This window comes from Misgurnus anguillicaudatus, chromosome 5 (genome assembly GCF_027580225.2).
Source record: "Misgurnus anguillicaudatus chromosome 5, ASM2758022v2, whole genome shotgun sequence".
Taxonomy (NCBI): Eukaryota; Metazoa; Chordata; class Actinopteri; order Cypriniformes; family Cobitidae; genus Misgurnus; species Misgurnus anguillicaudatus.
Window position 1 is genome coordinate 29,836,933 of NC_073341.2, and position 19,303 is coordinate 29,856,235.

Here is a 19,303-nt window from a genome sequence, read left to right on the forward strand (position 1 = left end):
GTGACATGGTTTTTGTCATAGTTCCCCTGTTTCAAATTCAAATAGGCGTTGAGCTGCCTTTTGTTACCGTTCAAGGTTTGTGGGCTGGAAAGCGAGGGAAAAGTGAAGCCCCTGAGGGTTCGAGCATTATATAAAAGAACCCAGGAGAGAGCATAGATGAGAAAAGAGGTGAAAAAGGGTCTGCCAGTTAAAGCAGTGCCCTTTATTGAAGAAAAGGTAAGAGATGGACAGGAGGATAGGGTAGCCATCTGCTTTCTCCTCTTGTGACGAGCTTACTGGACACAAATGCTGTGCTGTAATGCAAAAACTGGCTTGCAGCGCCTCACTAAAGGTTTCAAGCGTCTTTAATGGTCATTATGGGTGTGCATGCATAGTATTATGAATTTGTTTGGGTTTTAGTCCAGTTAAAGCATTTTATGCTTTTTATTCATTCATTTTATGATTCATGACTGAGAGTGGCTTTTGTCTGGGTGCGCTGTTGACCTCTTCGAGCGCACACACAAAACCTCTCATTACACACTGAATTATCATTAGCACTGTTTGTGAAGCACAAGTGTACAACGCAAGAATAGACTTATGTACGCGACAAATAAAGCTGTCAGTCGAGCTGTAGTAATTTGTCTGTTTCCATTCTCAGCAATGTCTATTTCTATGAGCTATTTCTTTCTTTAATTCACTTCACATTTTAACAGACTGTTCAGCGGAGCCGTTCTAATCCCCAGCAAACACAGAGCTGTGTTTAATAGAGCCTTACTTAATATCGAGATGCAACTTTCCCAACACGCACCGAACCTCCTGCTGGTTTTATTAGGATGTAATTCGCTGAATATTCTAAAATGCGATTTGCAGGGATTAGAAAAGGGGGATGAAGGAAGAGCGAGAGTTATGCTCCTTCCAAGTTTTCTTGAATGGGTGCCCTGTTCGAGTGCACCCTTTTCCCCAACAGCCGCACTTCAGGCTGCATGCAGTGCAAGTGTTAAAGCCGCTGTGCCGAGGGAACAGGTGCTACGGGCGCAGGGGCACGTGCGCAAACACACATGCACGCTTACAGTTGCCCTCGGGGCTTTGCGTCACCTGCGCCTGGCTTAGTTTTGTGCCCCCGCAGACCCTTTCAGAGGCAAGACTGCTTATGCGTGCCCATCTTTATCATGTCCAGATTTCAGTGCATTTATTGAGCTATCGTATACCGTGTGAACTGCATCGACCACTTTTATTTATTAAACTTTTATGGTTTTTCTGCGTATTTTTGAAGCTTATTAAATAGTTCAGTCACCATTTATTGTAATCCCATAAAAAAAATCCCACGCAGGGATTGAAGTCATGTGCATACAGAATTTCCATTTTTGGCTGAACTATCCCTTTAAATCCCCCCGTCAATTTTAATCCCTCGCTCTCTTTATCTCTCTTTTACTGTCATCCGGTTTCCTTTCTCTTTTCTTAGCCTTTCTTTTTGTCAACCCTCGATGTCTCCATATCTCAAACCGTCCCGTTCCCTGCCCCTCCCTCTCTGGCACAGTGTTCTCTATCTCTCCTCTCTCAGACTCTCTCCTCTTCTTTATACCTCTGCCTCTCTCTCTCTCTCGCACTCTTGTCTTGGTGTCAGGCCCTTCCAGACAGAGTGCTTTCTCTCAGTGTGCTGTCATGCTAAAGGACACTGCCCACTGGGACTCTGAAAGGAACAAATTGACCGGAACAATGTTCTCACTTAGCATGTGGAGCTTGCAGAAAAAGAAGGTGAATGGGAGACCCGAGGACCATGCTGGGCCCGTACAGAAACCACAAGAATGTTGAGACGTCCACTTGTTCATAACACTTTGTTTGAACAGCACACTACTGAGTGCATACTATTCTTACAGGGTTGGTTACGGCAAAAATGAAACCTGTCATCATTTACTCACCCTCACATCATTTCAAACAGTGTGACAGTTTTGACTCTTAAGTATTGTTGACTTTAAGTCATCAAGTGAAGTCATACAGGTTTGGAATGTGAGGGTAAATAAATAAAGATGATTTTTTTAGGTGCAAGAGTATAGTAAGTATGCATATTTTCTGTAGGTGCAAAATACCCATTTGCTAAAATAAGCAGTATACAAGAAAGCTTACTGTATCCCACAATTCAGTGCACTCAACATGACCTCTCATGTCAGGCATGATTGTTAACATCTCTCATTTTTATTACATTTAAAAAATGCTAAATAATTTTTCCAAGGATGATAAATGCGCTGCACTTGTCCTTGAAATGAACAAGAAATGTGAAACTGATAATGTAGCATAGACTGCTTAAAGGGATGGTTCACCCAAAAATGAAAATTCTGTCAGTTTATTCATTCTCGTTTTCTTATAAACCTGTATAAATCTATTTGTTCTGATGAACACAAAGGAAGATATTTTGAGAAATGTTTGTAAGCAAACCATTTGGGTGATTCTCGCGAAATTAGACTTATGATGTGTCATGAAACATTTTGATAAAAAAAGTAAATGCAAAGTAAGAGTATCAAAAAAGAAGCTTAAAGTTACAAACATCTCTTTACATACTATTTTGCACATGATTTCAAATGGCATCATACAAACCAATTTAGTTGTTTTTCCACATTTAAGGGGAACATTTTCATTACCACAATGTGTCCATGACTGGATTCGGGTTCTTTGACATAGAAAATGTACAATTAAAAAATCTAAAAAAATAAAAAGCTGCATGTCATACTATAAACATTTACAGTAAAGACACATGTGGTATTTGGTGATCATTGGTAAATGTAGAGACAATAATAAGGAATATAAATGTGCCCAAGACCAATTTTCTCATCCTCCACAACAATTTTCAATCTTAAGGAACTAACATTTAAAAAAAAAATGTTGGAAGGGACATAATTGACTGTGACACTCAAGATGGCTACCAGGTAAGCAGTTCTTATTTTTTTCTCTCCAGATAAAAGTGCAAATTTTGTTTGTCATAGTACCTAGACAACTTTTTAGTTCTCATTACCGAAACATGAGTTTATAAATGCATATATTTAATGTAATATCATGTTGCGGTAATGATAATTTTTGATAATGATAATCAAAAAATTCAAATAATTCTATAGGAAATATTTTTTAAATCCTCTAAAAAAATGGTTATAGTAAGTTCAAACCTTAATCTTATATGTGCAAAAAAAAAGAAATAAAATTGGCTTCAAGGGCTTTTTAAAAAATCTGATGCTGGACACCTTCTAAGTCTGGATTTCATGAGAATCACCCGTTTGTGGACCCCGTTTACTTCCATAGTATAAGTTTTTCCTACTATGGAAGTGAATGGGGTCCAACGGTTTGGTTACAAGCATTTCTCAATTTATCTTCCTTTGTGTTCATCAGAACAACATGATAGTGAGTAAATGATGAGAGAATTTTCATTTTTGGGTGAACTGTCCCTTTAAAGGTTTATTGTGCAATAAGGTCTACTGTTTACTATTTAAAAAATATATTAGGCAGCGTATTGCTCTATTCAGTAAATCTTCTGCTAGTATTCAGTCTTAACTACAACTGTAGTAATGGCAGCGCTGTACTGTCTCAATTCCCTATTTTCCCATCATATCTGTTGAAGGTTTGTATAGGAGTTGCCTAGGGAGCTGTAAACGCATTAATCAGCGACCCCACAAAACCTTATTTCCCATGATTCTCTTGCCCATGGCGCTAACCTCTTCCCTGACCTGCCATAAGGTGGTGCTGGAGGTCACACAGCTCCTCCCATTAAAATGTAATAAAGCTTCTCCACCGTTCCCCTTAAGTGAAGACCCCCTTCTCCCTGCTGTTTAATCACATACCCAGCCTCTTTCTCATCCTGTCATCCGGTTCCTTTAATCTTTTTTTTTGCACTTTTGATGTATATTCCCAATCAGCCCATCTCGAAGTTAAAGGGATAGTTCACCCAAAAATGCAAATTCTGTCATTATTTACTCACCCTCATGTTGTTACAAATCTGTATACGTTTCTTTGTTCTGATGAAGGAAGATATTTTGTGAAATGTTTGTAACCAGCCCTAATGGTTTCCATAAAAACTCTTTTACTTACGATTACGAAGAACCTTTCCATTTCACAAGTACTCTTAAGGAGCTCAGATTCAAAACCCTAACCATCATATTTGCATAAGCTACGTAAATACCAACTTGATACATAGAGAGTGCCCACATTGCCCAGGCATATTTAAGAGATAAAGAGTGTTGTGTGCAGGGCTGTGTGTGACTCTCAGAAGACTTTCAGCATCCAAAAAAAAGAATCTGAATGCGACTGCTGTGCCGTTACAGAGCTTTGACTGAGGGAGCGAGGTGATGAGAAAAGATGGTGGGCGACAGGGTTTGTTAGTCTGCCTGGGCGTGAATAAACAGAGCAAGTGTGTGTGTGTGTGTGTGTGTGTGTGTGTAAGAGAGAAAGAGACAGACAGAGAAGAAGAAAGTGTGAGAGTGTAAGAAAGAGAAATAGGAAATGTGAATGTTTGTATGTGGGTTTGAATGTGTTGCTCTGTCGCCTTTGCTCGTCCTCCGGGGCCCAGTCGCATCTCTCTCACAGCGTGCCGGCACCGCTCGCAGAAAGATTTGTTAATGAGGGAGATGCTAACAAGAGGCCACAGCGAGGATCTGGGAAAAACGGTGCCAGTCAAAGAAAGAACTGTCACACACCAGACTTGATGCTAACATCCGGGTGATCCGATCACAAGTGGCCAGGCGAGACTGATCGCTGTTCACACCTGGTTTTTACATGCCTTTAAAATGTGTCTCATGTGACCACTTGTGATCGGATTTCAAGGGGTCTTTGATTTGCAACCACATACATCACTTGCATGCCAAGGTATCGCTACTTCTCGATGAACATATAAAAAAGTCAAGCTTGCGCAGTTGAACTTAAGATGTGCATGCTTTATTTCCCTTGACATCAGTTTGGCGAGTTACATTTTTATGCATTTGGCAAATGCTTTGGACCAAAGTGACTAACAGTGCATTCAAGCTATACATTGTTTTGTCAGTATGTCTGTGTGTGTGTGGGAATCAAACAAACTTTGTGCAGCTAATGCTTTGTACCAACTGAGCTGCAGAAATGGTCTGTGAATTTGGGTGAAGTCATGCATGCATGCATTTTTTTATTCTGTTGTTTACTTCTCAATTCACACCAGCAAAATAAAAAAAACTTTATAGTGTTGGGTTTTAATTGGCATATGCATATTAACGTTAACGCATAAATTTAGCATTGGCCGTTTGTGATCGGATCTCTCGAAACGGATGTTAATACCAGGTGTAAATGAGGTAAAACACACCTTTGCACAGATCTACACACAACATCTGTTTATCTCACCTCTTGTTGCATCTCTATCACACTTAGTCTCACATACACACATTGAAACACACACACAAACACAGATCCTCACATTGTTGCTTGCTGTTTTTGGCTGGTGTTGCTCTGCAGCTGGTGTGAGAACATTGTCTCTCAGGTACACGGGAAGTGTGTGTGGATGAAGGCATACAGAAGATGACTCACTGAGCCGCAGAGGAAAAATTCCTGCTTTACTGTAGTAAAAACAGGACACACACACACACACACACACACCTGAGAATCACACAGTTGTGCGTTTACCCAAAACACACTTCTGTCTGTGTTTTCAGCTGGATGTCTGAAAGATAAAGGGGAGTAACTGCTGGCCCCTGTATGTCTCATAGTAAGGATAAATGCACAACAATGGAAAATCTGTTCTTTTTTTTTTAATTGGATAAAAAGCAACTTACAGTGCTGTCTTTTCTAGGAACTGAACCTGCAATATTTGGGTGATTCTCACGAAATCCAGACTTAGAAGGTGACCAGCATCAGATTTTTTTAAAAAGCTCTTGAAGCCAATTTTTTTTGCACATATAAGATTAAGGTCTGAACTTAATATAACTATTTTGTTAGAGGATTTAAAAAATATTTCCTATAGAATTATTTACATTTTTTAGATTATCATTATCAAAAATTATCATTACTGCAACATGATATTACATTAAATATATGCATTTACAAACTCATGTTTCGGTAATGAGAACTAAAAATTGTCTAGGTACTATGGCAAACAAAATTTTAACTTTTATCTGGAGAGAAAAAATAAGAACTGCTTACCTGGTAGCCATCTTGAGTGTCACAATCAATTATGTCCCTTCTAACAATTTTTGTTTGAAAATGTTAGTTCCTTGAGGGCTTAAACAATGATTGAAAATTGTTGCGGAGGATGAGAAAAATTTTCTTGGACACATTTATATTCCTTATTATTGTCTCTACATTTACCAATGATCACCAAATACCACATGTTTTTTTAATGTAAACGTTTATAGTATAACATGCACAGAAGCTTTTTATTTTTTCAGAAATTTTAATTATAAATATTTTCATGTCAAAGAACCCAAATCCAGTCATGGACACGTTGCGTTAATGAAAATTTTCCCCTTAAGTGTGGATAAAAGAACAAAATTGGTTTGTATGATGTCATTTGAAATCATGTGCAAAATAGTACATGAAGAGATGTTTGTGTATATGCTTCTTATTTTGATACTCTTACTTTGCATTTACTTTTTTCTCAAAATGTTTTATGACACCTCAAGTCCAATTTCGCGAGAATCACCCATTTGCGTTGTTAGTGCCATGCTTTACCTATTGAATTATGCGAATACATTCACTTAACTTTGTCACCCCTTTACAAGCATACAATAAAAATGTAAATGTGCCCATTTGCTATTTCAAGTCAACTGAAATCATAAAATATTTTTGTATGCAGAAAATACATTTTTGTCTGGTAATCATTGATCTACCCCTCAGGTGCGCTGTTAAGTCAAGATCATTGAATTGAACTCAAGAACTAGCTCAGCACGATTCTTTCTGTTCCTTACACAGCTATCATATGGCTTTAAAAGGACCATATCAATTAACCACTTTTATGATGGTTTTGTGGTGCTTTTGTGTTCTCATTGTAACTGCACAGAAAAGATTAGCCAGTATAAATTCTTGTTATTTTCTTTCATCAAAGAAAGTCAGGTTAAGAATGACATTGGGTGAAAATATAATTTTTTTAATTTTTTTTAATTAATTATTTCATAAGCCAAGTCTTTATTCCCGTCTTTCAGTTTCTGTGCCATCTAAGTGGCTGGTTCTCACCCTCAAGGTAATTAACAGCAAAACTGCATTCTGTGACCCGCAGGACGCAATCATGCATGAGACGGGGCGAGAGAGGGAACAAAGTGGCCATGAAATGAATGTGGGGCACAACTAGGGAGAGTGAAACTGAGAGATGTAAAGAGAGAGAGAGGGCAAAGGACATAGGGCAGAGGGAAAGATGCCAGGCAGTGAGGTAATGCGGAGAGCGGGTGAGGAATATAAGACGGAAGATTGTAGGGGGGCTCTGGACGGGGATGGGTGTTTCACTTCAGTGTGGGATGCTGGACTCAGAGGGCACTTTAAAATATGATATCAAAAACTCAGAGGAACCAATTAATGTAAAGAAACGTCTGAGATCCTGCACAAATCGGTTCATGGAGCCAAACAGAGCTCATGCTGTGGAGTGCATATGGTGGCTTTCTCTTTTTTTGTCCATTTCCAGGTTATATGCCAAATATTTAATTTACTTTTTATGAATTAATTGCAATTGTCTTTTGTGTTTGTTATATTGCTATTAATTAGTTATAAATAAATGGAGTAAAAAAAAATGAATCCCCTTGGTAACTTTCAATAGCTGAGGACTAATTTTTGGGCACTGCATAATATCATTACGCCTGCTGCACCCAAGTCCTTGATTATTACGCTGGATGAGAGTTTATTTCCTAGCCATATTGACCCTTGAAAATACCAACTTTTAATTTTCCGTTGTTTTTAGTACACAATGTAACTACAGAAGGGTCAAGTTTTAAATTTCATTTTTAAGCATGATGCTAATGTTCTAATTAGATTCAATGGATTATGCTAAGCTATGCTAAAAGTGGTACCGCCAGACCCGGAAATCAGCTGAATGGATTCCAAAACAGTAAAACTCAAATGTTTAACTCTAGGGAAGCTGAAAAATGAGCATATTTTCCAAAAATTAGTTGTAGGTCATACTTTTATGTAAAAGCGTTTACCTTCAAATTTTCATTACTGCCAAAGTTTAACGTCTGTTTTTTCTCAATGGTGAAGTATTTAAATGTGTTTATATATCTTGTGGTGTTGGGTCTCTTTCTCTCTCTCTCTCTCTCTCTCTCTCTCTCTCTCTCTCTCTCTCTCTCGCTCTCTCGCACCATTCAGGAAAGCTTTATTTCCATCAGTACAGTATTACGAAAACAGTTCAGAGCCATTCATGAGTTACATAAATTAAAAGGTCCCGATAGATTCATACTGGAGCTTATGGAGTGTGAAGAAAATTTGAAGAAAATTAAGAAAAAATGCAGAATGCAGAAATGAAAACCTATCACACACAAGTGTGTGTGTGTGTGTGTGTGTGTGTGTGTGTGTGTGTGTGTCGCAGAGGCCATCTGGAGGCAACAGGTCTAGTGTCAGCAGGCAGTTGCTGTAACACAGTCTGCTGCGCTCTTGGGATGATGTCAGCTATGGACACACACACATAGGCACCATATGAATCAATCTGGCATTCAGCTGAAACGCCCTGAAAATAAGCCAGAAATCTTTGATGTCGAGTGTCTTCGCTTGTTAAGAGCTCTCCTCGTGTGGGAAAACACACAGCAATTTTGGTATGGTGCGTGTAAACAGAAGTGATGGAAAATGGAGGTCCCATTCGTCTGATTAGGGATTAGAAAGCTTGGTTTCAGAGGGCAATTTGCTAATGTCTTTTAAATCAATTGCAGCACATTCACAGCAATGGATTTCACTCTTGTGTGCGAAGAGGAATCGTGCTAATCAAACGCTGTTGTCGTCTGTATGCATGTGCGGTGGCATATTTGTATTTGTATGTAAATGTTTTTTCACCCTGGTGTGCTCATAAGGGTCTGAATGGATTTTTGTTCAGATCGTTTTGTGAGACGGGAGCCTGACTGCTCACCCTGCTGTCAAGCCCCTGCGTTTCCTCTTCTCTCAAATAATACCCTGTGTGAATATTCATACCCCTCTTAATAACTCGCTTTTGTGGTCAACATAAGAGGCGGCTTGCATTTCTGCGTCAAACTGAATTCAGAGATTTTTTTGCTCAGCTCAGCCGTCAACATAGCAACAAATCTTGAATAAAAATGTACATTTTTGTTTTGACTGCAAAAAAGTTTTTTTCTGTATTTTTATCTTGACGTTTAGGCCGATAAAAATATTAGACAATTTATATACACTCACCTAAAGGATTATTAGGAACACCTGTTCAATTTCTCATTAATGCAATTATCTAATCAACCAATCACATGGCAGTTGCTGTAATGCATTTAGGGGTGTGGTCCTGGTCAAGACAATCTCCTGAACTCCAAACTGAATGTCCAAATGGGAAAGAAAGGTGATTTAAGCAATTTTGAGTGTGGCATGGTTGTTGGTGCCAGACGGGCTGGTCTGAGTATATCACAATCTGCTCAGTTACTGGGATTTTCACGCACAACCATTTCTAGGGTTTACAAAGAATGGTGTGAAAAGGGAAAAACATCCAGTATGTGGCAGTCCTGTGGGTGAAAATGCCTTGTTGATGCTGGAGGTCAGAGGAGAATGGGCCGACTGATTCAAGCTGATAGAAGAACAACTTTGGCTGAAATAACAACCAAGGTATGCAACAAAGCATTTGTGAAGCCACAACACGCACAACCTTGAGGCAGATGGGCTACAACAGCAGAAGACCCCACCAGGTACCATACATCTCCACTACAAATAGTAAAAAGAGGCTACAATTTTCACCAAAATTGGACAGTTGAAGACTGGAAAAATGTTGCCTGGTCTGATGAGTCTCGATTTCTGTTGAGACATTCAGATGGTAAAGTCAGAATTTGGCGTAAACAGAATGAGAACATGGATCCATCATGCCTTCTTACCACTGTGCAGGCTGGTGGTGTAAAGGTGTGGGGGATGTTTTCTTGGCACACTTTAGGCCCCTTTGTGGGCTCACTTGGGCATCGTTTAAATGCCACAGCCTACCTGAGCATTGTTTCTCCCTTTATGACCAGGATTGTCCTTCCCTCTGATGGCTACTTCCAGCAGGATAATGCACCATGTCACAAAGCATTTTTGGGATCTGGTGGAACGGGAGCTTCGTACCCTGGATGTGCATCACACAAATCTCCATCAACTGCAAGATACTATCCTTTCAATATGCGCCAAAATTTCTAAAGAATGCTTTCAGCACCTTGTTGAATCAATGCCACATAAAATTAAGGCAGTTCTGAAGGCGAAAGAGGGTCAAACAGTATGGTGTTCCTAATAATTCTTTAGGTGAGTGTAGAGTAAAACTATAAGACTTTACACTTTTAAATTTGCAATCTGTAGCTTTCCTGCAAACACTGTATAAAACAGTACACTACTTTACCCTGATTTGTAATGGTAAGCTTATAATAATGATTTATCATTTAAATTGTCAAGTTTGATTTCGCAGCTAATGTCTCTTTGACTTCACTTAATTTCAATCTACAACTACACAAGTAACTTGCAATTTTATGCTTCAAATAGAAATGGCAATAGTGAAGTTACAGAATGCCGCTTTAAGCAGGTGCTGCACTAAATTTTGTTAGATGCATGTTGAAAAATGTCTTTAAGACAATTTCACAAAATATGAACTTTAAAAAAAAAAATTTTACATTATAAAGAGAGAGTGATTAGTTTACATTTTTTTTTATAAGAGATGGCAAAAGAGTAAAAGTTACAGATTGCAGCTTTAAGCAATAAGAAAAGCATGCGCTTCATTTCACAAGATATTAACATTTTAAGAATATGAATGCCATAAATAAGTGGCGAGGTGCACTCGGTTTTGAACTGGTTTACCAGTGGTCACCAGCTAAAGGTGCTTATAGTTTAATCACTCTAAATAAAGTAAATTAAAGCACATGTTGAATTAGCAGAATGAACATTTGATCAAACTATCTTAAAGAGCAACATTAGTCCCTTAGTCCCTGTACACGGCCCATGCAGACCTTTGGCACAACAGAGCTTTGTTTCCCTGCAGACAGCCTGGCAAACATGTGACACGCTCTCGTTCCGCAGGGAATCACAGAATGCTTGTTTATGCTTTGCTAACAGCCTAACCTTTTAAACAATTATCTACTTGCTCAGTATAAATAGCATTGTATGTCACCCCTGGTTTATTTCAGCATCTATCCCAGCCAACCCCACGCCACCGCCTCAGTCACCAAGGAAACTTGATACTTTCAGTGTAAACTCCAGAAATGATCAGGTGAAGAACATCGTCTCTGAGAAAGCTGCACACTCTCTTTCTGCCCTCTGTCTGTCATGACATCGGCATATGTGAGGTTTTAAATGAAGCACGACACGGCGTGGCGTCGGGTCACTGTGTCAAATGTGCGCGGCCCTCTTCCGCGCCGAGGGAATGTGAGGGTTGGTGTGGAAATTGTGAGCAAATTGGCCAGGGTATTTAAACCTCTCCAGATTGCTCTGCAAATATGTTGCGGTAAACAATCGCGTGCACGTCAGAGCGAAGTCATGCAGTGAGAACAATATATATTTTTTTTATTCTAGGTTTATTGATGAATCTCAGTATGAGGGGGGTTTAATTGCATTGCTGCAGGGCTGACTGAACAATCTTACGGACACGGGGGAGCGCAGGCTCTGCCAAATGTTTAAGATGGTGCTTATTTTGGAATGGGCTGTCAGTTTTCCTTCACGTACGCTCTTGGTTAAGATGATTTCACCTCTTTTGTTTCCCACGCCTGTCATCTGTACCGTTAGCGGGAAAGCTCCTTTGAAGTTGTGCGACAGAAGAGCAGTCTGATGTTCACGCTACTTTTGGAAGACCAGCTTGAGACTCGGCAGTCTGCGTCTTGGGTCAGATTACTTTTTTCTTTCATGAGATAAAGCTTTTGAACAGCTGGCTCGGTTATTCTTTCTCACCCTGCTACCTTCTCCACCCTCTCTCACGTCCCCTCTCGTGTTTTTTTAACATGTCACACGGGTCTAGTCGAGATAAACGTTCTCTTTGCCGCAGTGGTTCGTTTTATAAACAGACTGTAAGCTAAACCTAACAAATGCATGAAAGTCTGATTTGTCAGTGGATGTCAAACATGCGACACAGGCAAAATAAACCATTGCTACTGAACTCAAAGTGCATGAGAGATGACATATTAATTACCATGTGGTGTCAATTGAAAACAACCTAATTTATAACAGAAAAATTGATGTACACTGTGTTCCTGTATCTTCCATAGCATGTTTTTGTAGCTTAATTGTATCTTATGGCACTTTTCCATTGCATAGTACCCCACGGGTTGGGTCGGCTCAGCTTACTTTTGGGGGCTTTTTCACTGGGTGCAGTACGTAGTACCCGATAACACTGATTGGTCTGAGGGAATCGTCACTCCTAGCGTCATGCTAAACACAAGATTAGCTTTACCTTCATGCTTGCTTTGTCTCGAGCAAACCTTTTGTTTTTCCCTTTTAGCTGTGAAAAACATCCAAAAATCAGGAACACCATCCCAGGGTTTTGCTTGCAGTTTGTGGCGGCACATGTGGCATGCACGGCATTTTTGCAACTCGGCTCAGCTGAGCGCATCGACTTGTGCCACACGGGTGTTTATAAACAAACTGTCATGTGAGACAGAGGTATAGTGATAAACGCGATGTCCAAACATTTATTTGTGGTGGTCAATTTTGATTTTGTGGCAGACTGAGAAATAAATGAATGTATGGGAATGTATAGCATTCCAACAACGTATGATGTCACAGCAGTAGGCAGCACAAATATAACAACACGCAAAAGCTAACCAAGCCAAAGTGAGGTGAGCTGACAAGACCTGACCCGTGGGGTACTATGCAATGGAAAAGTGCCTTTTATTTGAAGAGCATTGTGTTAGCAACGCTAAAGTCATGAATTCGAATCCAGGCAACACATACTGATAAAGTGGACAGTTTGAATGCACTGTAAGTAGATTTGGAAAAAAGCTTCTGCCAGATGCGTAAATGGAAATGAACCGTGCACAAAAATGTATGAGCATTTCCAGAACCACCGACTCCAATACGATTGGTTGGCTTTTTGCAGTTTCCTTGGGTCAGGCTCTTTTGAAGTACATTACAAAGCAAAGTAAAATTGTTGTTGGCTAAAATGAGCTTTTGAAGAACAAACTACTATTCTTCTTTAGTACTTCTTAAGATGATCTTAAAGGAATATTCCATTTTCTTAAAAGAAAAATCCAGATAATTTACTCACCACCATGTCATCCAAAATGTTGATGTCTTTCTTTGTTCAGTCGAGAAGAAATTATGTTTTTTGAGGAAAACATTGCAGGATTTTTCTCATTTTAATGGACTTTAATAGACACCAACAATTAATACTTAACTCAACACTTAACAGTTTTTTTCAACTGAGTTTCAAAGGTCTATAAACAATCCCAAACGAAGCATAAGGGTCTTATCTAGCAAAACGAATGTCATTTTTGACAATAAAAATAACACTTTTAAAGCACAACTTCTCGTTTAGATCCGGTCGTCATGCGCTAGCGTGACCCAACGCAATACGTCATCACGTCAAGAGGTTACAGAGGACGAACGCGAAACTCCGCCCCAGTGTTTACAAGTGTGTTGAAAGAGGACCGTTCCTACATTGTTGTATGTCAACTGATACTAATTAATGTCTTTGTGTCAGTTATTGTTTACAATGGTCCGCAAATGTGCTTTTATATATGTAACACGTGACCTCCCTACGTCACTACGCATTTACGTTAGGTCGCGCTGGACCTGACCTAAACGAAAAGTTGTGCTTTAAAAGTGTATATTTGTTATTTTTCTTGCCAAAAATGACAATCGTTTCGCTAGATAAGACCCTTATGCCTCGTTTGGGATCGTTTATAGACCTTTGAAACTCCGTTGAAAAAAACTGTTAAGTGTTGAGTTAAGTATTAATTGTTGGTGTCTATTAAAGTCCATTAAAATTAGAAAAATACTGCAATGTTTTCCTCAAAAAACATAATTTCTTTTCGACTGAACAAAGAAAGACATCAACATTTTGGATGACATGGTGGTGAGTAAATTATCTGGATTTTTCTTTTAAGAAAATGGAATATTCCTTTAAGATCGTCTAAGTGTACTTGACTGTGCTATTTTGAGACACCATAAATATGAACTAAAATGTGCTAAAAATGTATTTAAAAATGTATTTAGGTACCACTTGTAGTAAACTTGAACCCATCTTTTTATGAAAGTTGAGTTCAGTTTAATACAAGTGTTAACTAAATACATTTTTTATTACAGAGATCGTATTTAATACAGAGATCGTATGTTAAAAGTGCATTTTAGTTCATAAAGACCGTTTCATCGGACACACGTGCGATGACGCGATTACACGTCTGGTCCAACCTTTACTTCCGGTTTCAGTTTTTTAATGGTCTCACTATTTGCTAAACTGAACTCTTGAACAAATACCTCGTAGAAAATAACAAATGTTTTGGTTTCCTAGGTAACCTACGTGTTGTTTTTTTGCTTGTTATATAAATAAACTAAATTTAAAGTACTTTGTTGTTATTTATTCTTAGTGGAGTTTACCGTAAGTTACATGTTGACCACGGACGCCACTTGTTTATGTTGTTACTGCTGAAACCGTGTCTCAAAATAGCACAGTGAAGTACACTTAGATAATCTTAAGAACTTCTTAAGAAGTACTAAAAATTCATCTTTAGTACTTCTTAAGTACAAAATTAGTGTGCGAAAATAAAACACTTTAAGTACACTATGGAAGTGTACTACTTTTTCACCTGGGAAACCTGAATCCATCTTTGTATGAAAGATTTTAGCTTTTTCACCGGTGTAGTGATTGGATCGGACAAAATTGTCAAAGTTATTGTTATAATAATAACAACATTTTTTGGGGGAAAATATAACCTTGATATCTTCTAGACTGAAATGAAAGAAAAATCAATCATTGAAATCAAATTTTAATGCTTCTTATAATTAAATTGAAACCTGTAAGCCTGGATTTCACAAACAGGGTCACAAATAAGCTGTAATATGGGTACAACTTCATGCTGTCAATCAAAGCTTTGCATGTGTCACATTACTACTAAACACTAGATGCAAATTATGAGATTTATTATGTTTATATAATCCTCATCACTTGAAAATTTAAGAGTGATGATTATGTACTTGCACCAGCATCTTTACATTGGCAACATTGAAGCTTAGGTTTCCAAAAAAGAGATCGTAGTGTAGTGTGTGTGTGTGTGTGTTTTCTTGGAGAAGTCTTCTGTGTCAGCCGCAGCGGGTGTTGTGGCATGGCACCATTTGCCTGTCAGATTGAAACGGGCAGTCTCCGAAAGCGAGCGGTTGAGCACAGCCTCTGCATCTCTGCCGGCAGCTGGTGCTCAGAGCTATTCATTAATATAATATCTCAGCTCCGAGTTTCTTCAGCAGCACATCGGTCCCCCTCTCAACCCCTCCGTCAGAGTTCACCGCTGGTGCGTTTGTTTGAAGCTGAGGAGCATCCAGTCCTCAACCTGGAGGAGTTTCGCTTCGTGTCGCTCATCCTTCATGTTTATACCCAAAGTCAACATCTGAACTGCTTCACTGTCTTTTGTTCCCTTTTTCTTCCTCTCTTTAGATCTCTCTCCCACGTCTCTTGGAGACGTTTTCATGTTAAAGAGACTTTTTTATTTCAAATGAGCATCTGTCTTTCTTCCTCTTTTGTTTGTATCTTTTTTTTCTCTTTGTACCACAAGAACAAAGTACCAGTTGCATAAATCCACGACCCGCTGGAGTCGCAGTGAGCCGCATTTGCAGGCTGTTATTGTTCTGTAACAGGTTAATTAGAGAATATGTGCTAATGATTTAAAGTGGCACGAGTGGCTTTCGACTGCACTCGCAATGTGATTCTGGGCACTGGTTCTCACTGTCATTCTGGTGAGGATGTCTGGCTCGGTAATGAAGCAGCAGGCTTCTCGCCTGTCGCCGAGATGGTCTTATCAGCCCTACCTAGCTGCTACTTGACAGTCCGTGTGGCTTATGAAATCCCTGCAGAGACCTTCTTGACCCACTTAGACAACTCGCAGTAAGTATAAGTGCAAAGGGTGGTATCGTTTGAATCTTAAGGGCCTTGCCTGAATAAAGTGGACAGCACTGCTGGCGCCTGCAAGAGGAGACGGGTGTTTAGGTTTTAGCATGTTGGATTAGGTCTGATATATAGCAGCGGTGACACACATGTCGTTTTACTGGAGAGATCCGGAGGGGGTCTTGTGTCCAAGAGTGACGGGGTTGATTCGTGAATGTAGACTGTGGGAGTTTGTTGGGTATTCCGGTCTGTTCTCCCACTAAACCTTCCTGATTAATTCTTTCCCAGCTAAATCCTAAGAGAGTCACCTTTCTACTTAATCACTCTCTCTATTTCTTAAACGCTGTGGGTTTATAAAGCCCTCTTTTGCCATCTTGGCTGCGCAGTGATTAACATCTCATTTGAACTGTTAGCGATGCCATTGTGTGTAAAACTTTCAGTTTAGACCTAAAATGTACTCTTATGTGATTGTGAGTGCAGACGCTTCTAGCCGAGGCATTGCTTTATGAAATGTCAATGCTGTTTATGATACAATAAAAGTATGTGTTGCATTATCAGCAGTATTGCTGCAAACTGCCGTTAATATAAACTGCTGCTTTATCATCTGGTTGGTTTTCTCTTGGAGGTCATGGTGCTGAGCAAATTATAGAACTTGGATATATATAACATTTGATATACCGAAACAAATTTAGAAATTCTTTACTTCAACAAAAATGCAGAAGAAATGCTTTTAGTGTAACCACAATGGATTGGCCAAGCATATGTGTGATATGTTTCTGGCTTTATCTGTCTCGCTCTTACAGTTGTCAGATTTGACAAAAAAAAGCCCTGGAGAAAGAAAAAGCCCCTGCTGCTTGATGAGGAGCCGGTTCTCCAGGAGTCCCTTGGGCTCCAGCTGAGCTGACCTGGAGTCGTTTCCCCGCATTATATTACCATGCTCATTAATGTAAGTGATTAGGACAACGAGCGTCTGTTTAATCTTGACATAAGCAATCAGAAACTGGAACACGACTGTAATCTGCTCCGTCATGGTCCATCTGATAATAACCATGTCTGATAAGTTAGTCTGATATTCCTACACTGGGTCATTTATATGCTTTTGGGGTGAGTTTAAAAGATGAGATCTGGTGTCGCTTAAATCGAGATTAATCCCAACAATTAAGCAGCGTTTGCTAGCAGAGTCTCACTTGATATATAGCACTTCAGAAAGTTAATAACGCCTGTCTTGTTTTATACATCCAATAATTGCAAAGAAAAAGCAGCAGGTGTAGCGGTCTTCATATCACACAGCTGCGGAGGTTTGAATAATAACCCGCTTGCCTTCAAGCTGCTGAATATGCGCCTTTTAAAGTGGCTTCGTCGCGTGGCGAATGCAAAAACATAAGCGTGCCGTTTTAGGTAAACAGTTTTATGATAATTGCCACCCGGAGAAGCAGCCATGCTTTAAAATGCAGATGAAAAGTGATCTGAAGAAACCGAGGAGGAAAATGGAGACGCACAGTATATATGCCGGCTCCAGGAAATGGGGTTGTGAATTTCAATACAACCGGAACATGCACAAATAGCCACGTTAATTTAGGAATTTTTATGCTTATTATAGCATGAGAGAAATCACTGGGATGAATATCTCTGAAAGAATATTTTGACAGTAATGACTGCTTTAAATAGAGGACAACACTGCAGAACCTGCTTAATATAGCCAGATAGAGGGACCCTGACGAATTACCGCTGGATAACCTACAGTGATTCTGGATGACTATACTGTTGTTATACTGTTACTGTAGGGCAGCCTGGTTTGGGTGATAGCGCACGTGGTACTGCTGCCCAAGTTAACAGTAAGCTCCAGGAGTAGTCTGAAACTTTATATCTCTCTGCATTTAATGCACTGCCAATTAAATGCATTGAATCAGCAAAGCCATTCATGGTACCCAATGCAACCAGGGCAAATATTTCTGCTAGCTTTTTATGCTGTGCTGATTTGGAAAAGCTTTGTTTAAAATGACTTCTGGAGCTCAGTGATGGGGACAAGACCACACATCCGTTCGAGCTTTTGATTGGTGTGACTTCTCCTTCAAGGGGTTTTAAGGGGAGTCCCTCTGTAAGACTTGTAGTCTCATTTGCATTTTTTTTTACATTTATGCGTTTGGCAGACGCTTTCATCCAAAACAACTTACAGTGCATTCAATTTAAACATTTTTATTAGGATTTGTGTTCCCTGGGATCAAATTCATGATCTTTGTGTTGCTAGCCCAAAACCGTACTGTTTGTATTTTAATACCATGTTTAAATGTATTTTACATTTAGCACTGTTTTAAAGGGTTAATTTTGTGTTTAATGGACATGATCATTATTTGGTCTACATGTAGTTCAGCTTGTAGAGCATGGCGCTAGCAACACCAAGGCCATTGGTTTAAATCCCAGGGAAAGCAAGTCATAAAATGTATGCCTTCAAAGCAATATGGATAGAGGCCAAATGCAAAATATCGATTTAGTTAAAGGGGACATATCATGAAAATCTGACTTTTCCCATTTTTAAAGGGGGGTTTCAATGGTATTTTAAGCATTCTGACTTATTAATACAGTTATAGAGTTGTTTCCTCATGCTAAACGTAGGCAAAGTGTCAAAAAAGCAGTTGGACATGTTACAGAGTATTTCTGTGCTGAATGCACTTCGCCAGGGTTCGTACAAGTTTCGGAAAGTTTTTTTCGATTACAGGTCCAACTGACGTTTCAGGGGTTTTCTATACGTATCACTTCTTTATATGGGCACTTCCCCCGGAAAACCCCGCCCACCCGTCAATCAGCGGGAGACGCTTGAGCTTGCAAACATCTTATCACGCAACACAGCTTTGTTTAATTTCAAAACCCAACAATGGCACGAAAGATGAAGTGTGTTTTTGGATGTAAGGAGAAGAAATACAGCCTTATGAAAACGATGGATATAGTTTATTATCTGGGGGTAGCAGCGGCGTTTGATGCAGTGGATTTTCCCAACCGGGTCATTACGAGTTGCACGCGGTAAGTAAGACTTCTGTCTTATGTTGGAAATAGTCGCGTGCATATTATATAAATGACACGAACATGTAGTGAATCATAAGTTAAAGGAACACGCCCACATTTTGGGAATTTAGCTTATTCACCGTATCCCCCAGAGTTAGA

The 19,303-nt window shown here is 39.4% G+C and overlaps 1 protein-coding gene across 5 annotated transcripts in view; it reads left to right on the forward strand.

Annotated features, from left to right (window-relative positions):
* sema6bb (sema domain, transmembrane domain (TM), and cytoplasmic domain, (semaphorin) 6Bb) overlaps window positions 1-19,303 on the forward strand; it is a 161,041-nt gene that overhangs the window by 8,332 nt on the left and 133,406 nt on the right. The gene's annotated exons all lie outside the window — the stretch shown is intronic.